At 47.3% G+C, this 14,448-nt stretch overlaps 1 protein-coding gene across 3 annotated transcripts in view; it reads right to left on the reverse strand.

The window, feature by feature from the left end:
- Window positions 1-14,448, reverse strand: part of GFRA1 (GDNF family receptor alpha 1) — a 446,222-nt gene that overhangs the window by 359,807 nt on the left and 71,967 nt on the right. The window lies entirely within an intron of this gene.

Here is a 14,448-nt window from a genome sequence, read left to right on the forward strand (position 1 = left end):
AACCATTGCAAGATTAATTTCGCCGCTTAAATCTTCTATTCTTCAATTTAAATCAATTTTTAAGTTTTTATAGGAAGTCTCTCTTTTAAAACAATGAAGGTTCCTCACCAGCTGGAAACACTTTCACTTTCCATTCCTTCCGTTTTGGAGCCGTCCCGACTTCATCAGCCTTGGCTGGATTTTTTTGTCACCGGCTTGAAGAAATTTCACTTGCTTCTTTCGAGGATTTTGTAATATCCCGTATAGACGTATTCTTCCTGTTCACTGTCTCTATGGGGCAGTTTAGATCCGTTTGGACCCCCCAGTGGCAAAAGTGTCAATTGCGATCTCAGAGCTATTTTGCTATTGTTGTTGAGTAAAGTTACATGTCTAATGAAGAAATAGAATGTGGTCTTCCCAGCTATTAGTCCAAACCCTCATTATCCCACACTTGCTTAGGTTGCATCAAATAATCGCTTATTGACTGCTGGATCAGCTGAGTCACTAAAACAGAGAGAGCTGAGTCGTTCGAACAGAATGCCATGACGAAAGAACGGAAAAGGTTTTTTTTCTCTGAGCTGCGTCCTTTTCAGGATGGCCACATTAGCCTCATTCGCAGCTTTCTGTCTGGCAACAGAGTCCTGGGAAGCCTTTGTAGAGCATTTTAAATGCTTCCTAGAAGCTCACGATCTTACCGGGTGGTCTGGCAGCCAAAAAAAAGCGTATTTTTTAAGTGCCTGCAGACCAGAGGTGTTCGGAACAGCCAGGGCACTTTGTGTCCTCAGCCTGTACATTCCGTCCCATGGAATGTCTTAATTAAGAAACTGAGGGTACACTACGCCCCCGCGCCTTCCAAAATCGCCCGAAGATGCACTTTCAGGCAAAGATTTCAGTTAGAGGGAGAGTCAATTAACCAGTACATAGCTGCTCTCCAGTCAGTTGTCCTCTATTGTGATTTCACTGACCTAGAAGATAACTTACTAGATCAATTTGTCTGTGGGGTCAGTGATCTGAAACTGCAGTGTTGCCTGATAGCACACACAAAGCTGACTCTTAAAACTGTACTGGATGAATCAAGGGCTTCTGAGATGGCCGAAAAATCCTCTGCAGAAATCCAAAGATATCAAAATGCCCCTTCCTCCACCTCACAAGTGGCCGCTGTCCATCACGATGATGAGGAAGAGGGGGATGATATCTCGGAGGAGGAAGATAATGTCAGCCGCCTGCAGACAACTCCTGTCAAGAGGCGCACTGGGCGTAGGGATGCCCCCTCCACTTATGTGCTGGCTGCGGAGGCAATCATGCCAGAGACACCTGCAGGTTTAAAGATTTTGTGTGCCGTCATTGTGGGCGAAAAGGCCACCTAGCCAAGGTTTGTCGGGCTCCATCCCTTGTGCCAGAGCACCACCAAATTAAGCCAGCTACTGCGAAGCCGCCTAGATGTCCTACCAGGCTGAGGGAGGACTTATCCTATCTCTAATGATAGTGATTACTTAGAGCTGTCTATAAATCAAGCTAAGGAAAAAAAATGTGAAATTTTTTTCCTCAGTGTCCATCTTTCAGGAGCACCCTGTCAGATGGAGGTGGACACTGGCTCTTTGTTTGTTTGTTTGTTTGTTTGTTGTTTATTGGATTTATATGCCACCCTTCTCCCAAAGGACTCAGGCCGGCGTACAACATTAAAAAAAACACATATTACAAAAGTTAAAAAATAAATTAGATAGAGTATCCAAAAACAAACCAAATTAATATGAACAATTAGATTAAAATTAACAATTAAATCAATCATTTATTTTATTTTATTCAGGCCAGGCCGGCTTGCTGGAAAAGCCAACTTTTTAGGGCGCGTCGGAAAGACCGGAGCTCCCTCATTTCTTGGAGCACTTTAAAACGTTTAGTGCCCTTCATGGCGCAGACTCGTCTCTCTCCCTGTGCCGTCCGTCTGCGTGACTATCAAGGACGGTCAATCCCTATTCTAGGCAGCGGCCTATTTAAGGTATCCACCCAGCATTTTACTGGTCACCTTCCGCTCATTGTGGTCCAAGACCCCCTCCCCACATTGCTGGGTCTCGACTAGTTCCAGGCATTGGGGCTTGACGTCATTGGCATCCATGCCACGGCAGTCGAAGATTTCCAGTCCTTGAGCAACGAGTTTGCAGATGTTTTCAAGGATGGTTTGGGTAAATATACAGGCACTCCTATATCTTTTAATTTAGATCCCCAGGTAGCACCAATTCGCCTTGAGCCTAGAAGGGTTCCTTTAGCACTCTGCCCTAAGCTGGATACTGAATAGGATAAATTGATTAGCCAGGGGGTGTTAGAACCTGTGGATCATGCGCGTTGGGAAACGCCAATCGTTATCCCAAATAAGACAGATGGATCTATAAGGGTGTGCACTGATTACAAGGTAACTTTCAACAAAGCATTGCAGGCTAACCCTTGCCTGTTCCACCGGTACATCTGCTTCATTCCCTGGGACAGGGTTCCATATTTGCAAAGCTCGACCTAGCGCAGGCGTATCAGCAGTTCCCTGTGGACGATATCACTGCTGATGCTCAGACAATCGTGACTCACAGGGGAGCCTTCTGCTGTCGCCGCCTGCAATTTGGGGTTAGTACAGCCCCAGGGATTTTTCAAAGGCTGATGGAGCTCTGCTCCAAGGGATCCCTGGGATTCCCTATTTTCATAACGTGCTGGTCAGCGCTAGTGACCAGCATGCTCTCATTGCCACCTTACACACTGTGCTCACCAGGTTCTGCAACATTAGGTTGTGGTTAAAAAAATCCAAATGCAAAATTGGGGTCCCACAAGTAGAATTTCTAGGGTTCCTTGTAGATAAGTCTGGAATCCACCCCACCCCTTCCAAGTTAGAGGCCATCCATCACGCTCCCACCCGTAACAACAAAGTGAAGCTCCAATCTTTCTTAGGTCTACTAAATTTCTACGCTGCTTTCGTGCCGCATAAAGCTTCGATTGCTGAGCCTCTCCACCAGCTCCTCAACAAGAAAACAGCCTGGAAATGGGGCACAGCAGAAGCCCGCACTTTCACAGAGGCGGTGGTGAGGCCCTTACTCAAGAGGCCTTCACTTGACCCAATGGAGCTAGCTAATTATCGTCCAGTCTCCAACCTCCCTTTCTTGGCGAAGGTTGTTGAGAATGTGGTGGCGCAGCAGTTTCCGCGTCACCTCGATGAATCCGATTATCTAGACCCACGCCAGTCCGGCTTCCGACCCGGGCACAGCACCGAGACAGCCTTGGTCGCGTTGGTTGATGATCTCTGGAGGGCCAGAGATAGAGGTTGTTCCTCTATCCTGGTCCTATTAGATCTCTCAGCGGCTTTTGATACCATCGACCATGGTATCCTTCTGCCCCGGCTGGAGGGGATGGGAGTCGGAGGCACCGTGTTACGGTGGTTCGACTCTTACCTCTCCGGCCGGATGCAATATGTGTTGACAGGGGGGCAGAGATCGACCCCGAGGCCACTCTCTTGTGGGGTGCCGCAGGGGTCGGTCCTCTCGCCCCTTCTGTTCAATGCATATGTGAAGCCGCTGGGCGAGATCATCCGTGGTTTTGGGGTTGAATACCACCTGTACGCTGATGATACGCAGCTGTACATTTCAACCCCAAACCACCCCAACGAGGCTGTCGCAGTGATCTCCCGGTGTTTGGAAGCCGTCGGGGTCTGGATGGGGGACAACAGACTCAAACTCAACCCCTCCAAGACTGAGTGGCTGTGGCTTCCGGCACCTCGGTTCAGCCAGCTGACCCCATCGCTGGCCATAGGGGACGAGCTACTGCCCCCTGTGGAACGGGCGCGCAATTTGGGCGTCCTCCTAGATGCCCGGCTGTCAATGGATGACCATGTGGCAGCCGTGGCAAGGGGGGCGTTCCACCAGGTTCGCCTGGTGCGCCAATTGCGCCCCCTACTGGACCGGGATGCCCTACGCACAGTCACTCATGCGCTGGTGACGTCTCACCTAGACTACTGTAATGCTCTCTACATGGGGCTTCCCTTGGGACGCGCCCGGAGACTGCAGCTAGTCCAGAACGCGGCCGCGCGGGTTATCATGGGGAGGTCTAGATACTCCCACGTAACACCGCTCCTGCGCGAGCTGCACTGGCTACCTGTGGTTTTTCGGGTGCGTTTCAAGGTCCTGATTACTATCTTTAAAGCGCTCCATGGCTCAGGACCTAGTTACTTGCGGGATCGCATCCTCCCACATACATCCCTGCGGCCAATCCGCTCTCACAGGGAGGGCCTTCTCCAGGTGCCGTCCACTAGGCAATGCCAGCAGGCGGCGCCAAGGAGTAGAGCCTTCTCTGTGATGGGCCCAACCCTCTGGAATGACCTCCCCCCCGACATTAGAACCACCTCGGACTTCCGCTCCTTCCGACAAAAATTGAAGACTCACCTGTTCCGATTAGCTGGCCTGGCATGATTATAAATGTTACATCTATGAACTCCTGGTAGTATATTCTCATCTGGTTATTTTAAGGGTAATGTTTTAGTTTTAATTGTTTTTAGGGCTTTTAGCCTCATATTTATTCTTCTGTACAGTACTCTTAATTTTAACCTCCTCCACACATATATGTATATTTATAGTTCTATTTATATTTGTATTTTATCTGTTATTTATTGTGGACTGTACACCGCCCCGAGTCCCTTTTTGGGAGAGGGGGCGGTTTAGAAATACGAAGAATAAAATAAATAAATAAATAAATAAATAAATATAAATAAATACAGTGATCAAGTCCTTGTTAACATCGGATTCTGTATTAGTTCAATATAGCGAATCCCTGCCTCTTGTCCTCGCATGCGATGCTTCTCCATATGGCATTGGAGCTGTGCTTAGCCATAGGCTGCCCAATGGGTCTGACGCATCTCTTGCCTATTATTCTCGCACGCTCTCCTCTACAGAACGTAATTATGACCACATTGATAAAGAGGCCCTAGCCTTAGTGGCTAGCGTAAAGCTTTTCCACGATTATTTATACGGTCTCTATTTTGAGCTTGTCTCTGACCACAAACCTCTGTTGGGATTGTTGGCTGGTGATAAACAAACTCCTTTCATTCTCTCCCCTAGAATGTCCCATTGGGCAGAATTTCTAGCTGCCTACAATTACCGCCTTGTCAATCGACCTGGAAAAGAGTTACAGCATGCTGATGCTCTTAGTCGCTGCCCCCTTCCCTTACCAATCACTGACCCCGCCCCCTCTGCTTCTGTCATGCTTGTAGAGGAGCCCCCAGTCCTCCTCTCTGCCACTGACATTGCAGCCTATTCCGCTAAAGATAGCACCCTGTCCCAAGTCCTAGATTGGTTGAAAAGGAAATGGCCGCAAGGCCCTCTGCAGGGGAGTTCCATCCCTTTGTTACAAGGCAACTGGAACTCTCGGTTCAAGGAGACTGCCTGTTATGGGGAAACCAGGTCATTGTTCCCCCACAGTTACAGCACCGCGTCTTGACTTGCCTTCACAACGGCCATCCTGGCATAGTCAGGATGAAGGCTTTAGGCAGGAGCTATGTGTGATGGCCACAATTTGACCAGGAAATTACTGACTGCGTTGCTGCCTGCCAGCAATGCCAACTCTCACAACCTGCTTCCCCTTTAGCACCCGTGAGGGAGTGGGAAACCTGCAGGAGCCCATGGACACGAATCCACATGGATTTCACTGGCCGATTCCAGGGGCGCACATTCTTAGTCATGGTTGACGCCTACTCTAAGTGGGTAGAGGTGGCTGTCATGGCATCAATCACGTCTGGGTTTTGAGAAGCCTTTTCGCCACCCATGGATTTCCTGACACCATTGTCTCCAATAATGTCCCACAATTTACATCAGCCCAGTTTCAGATGTTTTTAGCAAGCCATGGCATCCGCCATGCGCAAATTGCTCCTTTCCACCCGGCCAGTAATTGCATGGCAGAACGGATGGTTAGATCCATAAAAGAAGCCTTAGCCAAGCTAGGTCCCCTTGATTGGACAGAACAGGTAGATAAATACCTTCTCTCGCAACACACTATGCCTTGCCCTGTCACTAACCGAAGCATGGCCAAATTATTGATTGTTTGCCACCTGAGGACGGATTTAGATAGACTGCATCCCAGCTATGAGGCTGACCAGCCCCCACCTCCTACCAATGGCCTGCAAGATTTGCATTAGGGAGTTTATGCCAGGAGCTATGGGGGCGACCTGCGGTGGCTACCAAGACTCATATTGCAAGTAACTGGCCCCTGCTCTTACAGGGTCTGACTAGATGACAGCCAAGTGTGGCGCCGCCATGTTAATCAGCTCTGATGACACCACACCACACCACTGTTAGCAACTCAAGCCATGCAGCCCCCATTGGGGCCAATGGGTTCCACCATTCCCGCCACAGACGCTACTGCCAACTGCACCAACCCAGCACCTCGTTGCTCTCGCCCACGGCTGGGCTCACCTGGGAACGGGGGCCAACATCCAGATGACAGCATTCCAGTCGGCCTGCCAACCTGGTCACGGGAAATTCCTCCAGTGTGGCTGCAACATTCCTCTCCGAGTCCTGATCTTCCCGTTCTGTGAAGATCTGGCAGAGTGCACAGGCAGCCGGCATACCCCCAGGACTACGCATGCGCCATCCAGGGAGAAAGGGGTGTTGTCTCCATACTCCGAAGACGTGACGCCGCAAGCCGCGGTGATTGGCTGGAGGCATGTCAGCAGGAGCGGGAAAATAAAGACAGCTCATTGGCTGCCTGTTTGACAGCTGCTGTATAAAAGAGCTGTCAAACGGGCAGTGCGTTGTTGCCATTTTCAGAGCTGCTGTTGTTTGGTTACTTGTTACGTTAATAAACCAAGTTGCATTAGATACGTGTTGCCTCAGTCCTGTTCCTTCCATCACCCTTCAGAACACTTATAGTCTGGTAAAATATTCTGAAGGCAAAGATCAGCCTGTGGAAGACTTGTTCTCATATGGTTATATGGTAGATTTATTTACTTATTTAAATGTTGACATTACTTGACTCCACAACAACTCTGGATAGTTTGTAAATGAAATAAGAGACAATAGATATAAAAAAGAATGTGGCTGACCACAAGAATAAACATCTAATCTGTGGTTAAACTAAACTAACTAAAAGGGGATAAACAACCATCTTCTTCCAAGGTTTGAGAGATCTAGCCAGAGTTAAATTAAACAAAGATCTGTAATGCAAGTTTAAAAGATAAACCTCATTGTCCCCAAATTATTTTAATTTCTACATACTGCTAATCTTTGGCTGATACTACATTATGATTTTTAGGTTGTTGAATACAGTTGTTATCTCATAACTAAATTTGGTTGCAATTTATAACTTTGTATTAATACATGACCCATCAATTATTGGGAGGGCTTTGTAAATTCCTGCTAAAATAATCAAGGTTAAATGAGGATTAGGTTTGCAATTAAGAGGAAGCTGACAACTTCACCAGATCAGGTGGCATGATATTTTTTTTTTAATTTTGCACAGGCTTAAAAAGCAGTTGGAGAATTATAAAGAAGATGAAACGAAAAATGCCTGTGAGGCTCTTCAAATGGAAATTGAATTTCTGCAGATGGTACACTCTTTTAACTTAACATGTATCATTATGGTGTGAGGTGGAGAAATAGATTCTATTATCTTGTACATAAAATACTTCTTTATAAATAGTGTACTATCAGACAGGTAGATCTACTAGCTCTACAGACAGTTATCTGTATTTCCCATTATACACATGTCACTCCTTTTACTAGAAGCAGTATGTTGCTCAAAAGTATATGCTGGAAAGATAGGAAGTCCAATTTTCTTGCTTGTGGGTGATTCTTAGATATTAGATTAGTCTTTGTTTTCCATCTCAAGTGATTCTCCCTGGATACTTTGAGTGCTCTCATGCAATTCATCTTCAGGATAGACATTCAACTCAACCTGGAATACTGTATCTGAGCCTTTTAGCTCTTGTTAATGTAACAACTGTGAAATGCACATTTGTAAGACCATGAAAGAACAATCTAAACAATGTGCATACCAGTGATGGGTTTCAATTTTTTTAGAACCTGTTCTATAGGTGTGGCCTGTTTTGTGGGACTGGCTTGGCAGTCATGTCACTGGGTGGGAGTAGCCAACTTGATATCACTTACCAGGAGATGTCATAGATTGGGTAAAATGTGGTGAGGCTCACTTAATAACGCTTTTGCTTAGTAACCAAAATTTTGGGCTCAATTGTAGTCATAAATCAAGGACTATCTCTGCCTTCCTCTGCATGGCAGCCTTTCCTAGTAAACTCCTCCTTTCTGGCAATTTTCCTCTCTGTTAGAGACACCAAAATAATCCATGCAATGTAAGGTTTCCTGCTGCACTAGGGGGTTGAATTAGATGACCTCCCAGGAGTCTTCTAGCCCTAAATTGCTGTGCTGTTTTTCTTTCTTTCTGCTAACAAAGAAACCTGCCTGATGCTCATTCCACATTCCTGCCAGATAGAGATAATGAGATAATGATCCTGGAGAAAGTTTGGCTCCTTCACAAGCAGGGAATCATCCAAACCCTTTTAGAAACACAAAGCCCATATTGCACAAACCCCAAAACTTCAAAAACATAAAACCATATAATATAGAACCATATAACCAATTTGTTGTTCCCTGCACCTTTTCAATTTAAAGTTATAAGCATTAAGACTTGTGGACTTCAACTCCCAGAATTCCACAGCTAGGCATGCTCAGTTCCGATTTAAAGCGACAGCATTTGTTTTTCTCCTTTGCGAAAGAAGTTTCCTTCTTTTTCTTTTTCTTCTCCCTTGCCCTCTTTCCTCTCTCTCTCCCTTCCTCCACCATCACTCAAACACACACACACACACAGAAGTTGGATTGGATTATCTTTCCTATCCCCTTCCCTCCCTCACTCCCTCTCACACACACAGACAAAAGTTAGATTGGACATCTCTCCCAATGGCTTGAAAGCAGTTCCTCTGCCATCCCCCCCATTCACCTGCTGCCTTCACCAAACATCTCCCCCATTGCAAATGCAGCCTGCTGTCCAGGTGGGAAATGCCTGGACAACCCACCCACTCACCTCCTGCTGGCAGGCTGGGGTGAGAGGAGAGGCAGAGAAGCCAGAAGGGAGCCAATCAGAGCCTTCCAAAAGAATGGGGTTGGGGGAAAGTGTGTGTGCTACAGCATGGCTCTTTGCCTAGCTTCCTGCCTCCTCCTATGGTCTCCTTAGTGCTTGCTCGTGCTCTCCCTCCCCAAGTGTAGTTTAATTGCAGGCGGAGCCACGTTGCTTTTTCAAACCTGTAATCAGTGAAGCTAGATTTTTACATAGCTTTATCCAGCTTTGTGTGTGCGTGAGAGAGAGAGAAATGGACACACACAATTTACCCCAGCCCTGTTCTTACAGAAGGCTCAGATCAGCTATGTAAAAATCCAGCCAAGCTTCACTGATTACAAGTTTGAAAAGGCAATGTGTCTCTGCCTGCAATCAAACTACACTTGGGGAGGGAGAGCATGAGCGAGCCAGTGTCCTTCCCTTCAGTTTTTGCCCAAAGCCCTGCACTGCACCAGGAGGATGAAGTTTGAATTCCTCTCCCCGCCCCATACGTACCTTTTCCAGCTGCTTTAGAGAGGGCTTCAATGCAGCTCTTGCCTCGAGTTCTCTGAAGAAACCCCGCCCTCGCTTTCTTCTCTTTGAGAAGTGCCTTGCAAATGGGGGCAGGGCAGGGGAGCGTACCAGTATGTGGGCATGGCCATGACTCCATGGAACAGGTACACAAAAGGATGGCAAATTTCTGGCACCGGTACACCCATAGTAGTGCGTACCGGCCAGAACCCACATGTGATGCAGACCACAATAAAAGTGGGAACATGAGGCAATAACATTCATAGCAATGCAATCTTATTGTCATGACTAAGAGACCACAGAAACTAAAATAACTGAAAACTCAGTTGCAAAATAGCATCGGATTTAGTTTTTAAAGTAGTGGTTGCCAAGTTACTGGATGGAGAAGTTGGTTATTCAGTAACTTGGGCAACTCCCCTGTCATGGTCAGATCACTCATGTCTCCGGCTCGACTTCCCTGTCGCTACCCCTCACCGCGAGGAGGCGGAGCCAGCTCGTCCAAGCTGGTACCGCCCCAAGCACCTGATGGAACCGGAGAGGTTCCAGACGGAGCTTGGGCCGCTACCTGTAGCCCTGACCCGCGCTCGGTCGGAGGACCTAGTGGCCACCTGGAATATGGCGGTGGCTGGGGCCTTGGACCGGGTTGCGCCTTTGCGACCTCTCCTGCGGCAGCGATCCGCCCGAGCCCCTTGGTATACCGAGGAGCTGAGGGCGATGAAGCGCCATAGGAGACGTCTAGAGAGCAGGTGGAGGTCCTCACGCTCCGAGTCTGATCGAACACAGGTAAGATCCTATTTACGGACCTACCTTGTGGCATTGAGAGCGGCCAAACGTAGACATTGTGCCGCTCTTATTGCGTCCGCGGATAACCGCCCTGCCGCCCTGTTTAGGGTGACCCGCTCCCTCCTATCACAGGGGGCACGGGTGGCGCCCTTGCAGGGTAGAGCAGAGGAGTTTGGGGAATATCTGCAGGACAAAGTCGCTCAGATCCGGAGCGGATGGGCCCCCTCCAGTGGCACGGATGAGCCGTCAACAGTGAGTCTTGTAAGACCACTCTGGGAGGAGTTTGACTCTGTTGCCCCCGAGGATTTGGACAGGTTGCGTGGACAGCTGCGGCCCACCACATGTTTAATGGACCCGTGCCCCTCCCGGCTGGTACTGGCATCCTGGGAGGTGACACGAGGCTGGCTTCTGGGCCTGGTGAACGCTTCATTGGGTGAGGGATCCTTACCAACTGCCTTGAAAGAGGCAGTGGTGAGGCCCTTACTCAAGAGGCCTTCACTGGACCCAATGGAGCTGGCTAATTATCGTCCAGTCTCCAACCTTCCTTTTTTAGCGAAGGTTGTTGAGAATGTGGTGGCGCAGCAATTTCCACAACACCTTGACGAATCCGAATATCTAGACCCACGCCAGTCCGGCTTCCGACCCGGACACAGCACAGAGACAGCCTTGGTCGCGCTGGTTGATGATCTCTGGAGGGCCAGAGATAGAGGTTGCTCCTCTATCCTGGTCCTATTAGATCTCTCAGCGGCTTTTGATACCATCGACCATGGTATCCTATTGCGCCGGCTGGAGGGGATGGGAGTCGGAGGCACCGTTTTACGGTGGTTCGGCTCCTACCTCTCCGACCGGTCGCAATGTGTGTTGACGGGGCGGCAGAGGTCGACCCTGAGGCCACTCACTTGTGGGATGCCACAGGGGTCGGTCCTCTCGCCCCTCCTGTTCAACACATATGTGAAGCCGCTGGGTGAGATCATCCGTGGTTTTGGGGTTGAGTACCACCTCTACGCTGATGATACTCAGCTGTACGTTTCAACCCCAAACCACCCCAGTGAGGCTGTCGAAGTGATGTCCCGGTGTTTGGAAGCCATCGGGGTCTGGATGGGGGACAACAGACTCAAACTCAACCCCTCCAAGACTGAGTGGCTGTGGCTACCGGCACCTTGGTTCAGTCAGCTAATTCCAACGCTGACCATAGGGGGCGAGCAGTTGCCCCCTGTGGAACGGGCGCGCAATTTGGGCGTCCTCCTAGATGCCCGGCTGTCAATGGACGATCATGTGGCAGCCGTGGCAAGGGGGGCGTTCCACCAGGTTCGCCTGGTGCGCCAATTGCGCCCCCTCCTGGACCTGGATGCCCTACGCACGGTCACTCATGCACTGGTGACGTCTCGCCTGGACTACTGTAACGCTCTCTACATGGGGCTTCCCTTGGGACGCGCCCGAGGACTGCAGCTAGTCCAGAACGCAGCTGCGCAGGCGGTCATGGGGAGTACCAGGTACTCCCATGTGACACCGCTCCTGCATGAGCTGTACTGGCTGCCTGTGGTCTTTCGGGTGCGTTTCAAGGTTTTGACCACCATCTTTAAAGCGCTCCATGGCATAGGGCCCAGTTACCTGCGGGATCGCATCCTCCCACATACATCCCAGCGGCCAATTCGCTCTCACAGAGAGGGGCTTCTCCTGGTGCCGTCCGCTAGGCAATGCCAGCGGGCGACGCCAAGGAGTAGGGCCTTCTCTGTGATGGGCCCAACCCTCTGGAATGACCTCCCCCCCAACATCAGAACCACCACCGACTTCCGCTCCTTCCGGCAGAAACTAAAGACTCACCTGTTTCAACTGGCTGGCCTGGCATAATTTCAACACCTATCTCCTGGCATTTATATTTTACTGGTTTTTAAGGGTATTATTCTAGTCTTAATTTTATTGGGTATTGGGATCTTAATGTCTGTTTATTTTAATTATTTATTAGCAATACAGTCCTGCACATCTTTTATCCTCCTCTTATGCATCTATCCATTTTATATTTGTATATATATATTTTCCATGTAGTAATTTTAATTGTTTTAATTTTGTTCTTTGACATGGACTGTACACCGCCCCGAGTCCCTTTCGGGAGAGGGGGCGGTCTATAAGCGCTAATAAATTGAAATTGAAATTGAAACTCATTGTCTTTCCACTTTTAATATGCCTTTCTCTTTCCTATCTTAATCAATCAAGCCTTTCAACCCTATTTTCATTCAACGTATCTATCCCATAGCAGCTTTATTCTCTTTCCTACAGGTTTCTAGACATACAAGTAGTCATTGACTTATGTCTGGCTCTTAGAGACCATTTGAAGTTAAGATGGAACCCCTCCCCCAGGGTACTTATGACCCGGTTCTAATAGCCACCCTCTCCCCCCCATGGTTAAGTGACCACATTTTGGGCACTTGACCACCAATCTGCCTTCAGGTGTTTGCGGCAGCATCCATAGTGACATGATCATGATTTCCAACACTTTTGTCAAAAAATGTTTGTTTCCAGTTTTCAGTAAAAACGCCCCATACCAAACAATGGGTTTTCTTAATGACCATGGTGTTTGCTTGACAAATGTCACAAAGAAGGTTGCAATGTCAGGTGAGTCAGTGACCTGCTTTATGACCATCACAACTAATAGCCACAATGGGCAGGCTCTATTCTGATTGTAAGTTGAGGACCATCTGTACTAGTGCTATAGAGAGCTGCAGTCTAATCTCTTGTATAGATATATTTCAGTTGCAACAGGAACATGAACTATAGGCAATATAATACACACAAGGAGAAACCCTTTATATACTGGCTGAAGATGCAGAGATGAATGATACGGAAATATTTTAAGTAACTAGATAAAGCTATTGGAATGCATTGCTTATTATATATGCTTGTTATACAACAGCTATTTATTTCATCACTAGAACATCTAGGGCAGGAGTGCCAAACTCACGTCGTCATGGCGTTGTCACATGACCTATCATGACTTTTTGCCCCCTCACTAAACCAGAAGTGGGCATACCCAGCGCGTGACGCATCTGGCGCATGGCCGAAAGTTTGACAATCCTGATCTAGGGGAATAATTTATTTTATCACTAGAACATCTAGGGAGATAATTGTTAGAAATCCCTTTCTTCCAAAATAAAATAATACAGAGAGAACTCCCAAACTCCCTCTTCCTCTGCAAGCTGAAAACAGTTCCAGCAACTGGTTATTCATACATACTTCTTTCACCTGCAGAATAAAAGAGATACCTGCAATCTACCTCATAGTTGTTCCAAATAATAGAGAGAACAAACTCCTCCATCATATTCAATCTGACAGAAGAAAACTTGGCTTCCTTTAATGCGCTGTTCATGAAATCAAAACCTTCCATCAAATGCTAGATACAAGAAAGCAGTTATAAAAAGATGATTTGCAGATCCCAGACTCTTCCCTTTGTCTCTTTCATAAATAATCCAATAGTAGCGATGGGGAGAAGGGCAAATTCCCCACCCCTTTCTTCTTGCAATTCAACCTGTCAGCACTCTGCAGAATTTATTAGGGATTCAGGTTTATGTTAGTAAATGTCAAGTAAAATTATTTTCTTGTTTAATTTAAAGTAAAGAGCAAGGAACTTCAGACAACTAGTGATTCCCACTCTATTTTCGTTTCTTTTTTCTCTTGTAGGAATTGTTACAAAAAAAGTCTTCCGTCAAATAAATAACATATTGTGGACTGATTCAAATGTCAGAGGAACAGAATATTGTAGCATTTGGAAAAATGCTACTTTTATCATCCTTATTGGTTAAATTTATCATCCTCTGCTTTTCTTGCTAGCAGAGCAAGGACTCTGTTTTTTCACAATACATGTTGTATCTTGGCTTCTGGATATTTATTACCACGAATGGCTAACAACTGTAAACAAATCATTTTCCTTTCACACAGTGGGATTTTATTGGCAATGTTCCCATTCCCATATTCAACAATAAAAACCTGCCTACATTCTGTTTTTTTCAACTGTGGCAGAAGCACACAGTTTCACATACAGTGCACTATAAACAGTATCCTTATATATACAATACAGGTTATTTTTTTTAAAAA

This window comes from Natrix helvetica (genome assembly GCF_964273705.1).
Source record: "Natrix helvetica genome assembly, chromosome: 5".
Classification (NCBI taxonomy): Eukaryota; Metazoa; Chordata; class Lepidosauria; order Squamata; family Natricidae; genus Natrix; species Natrix helvetica.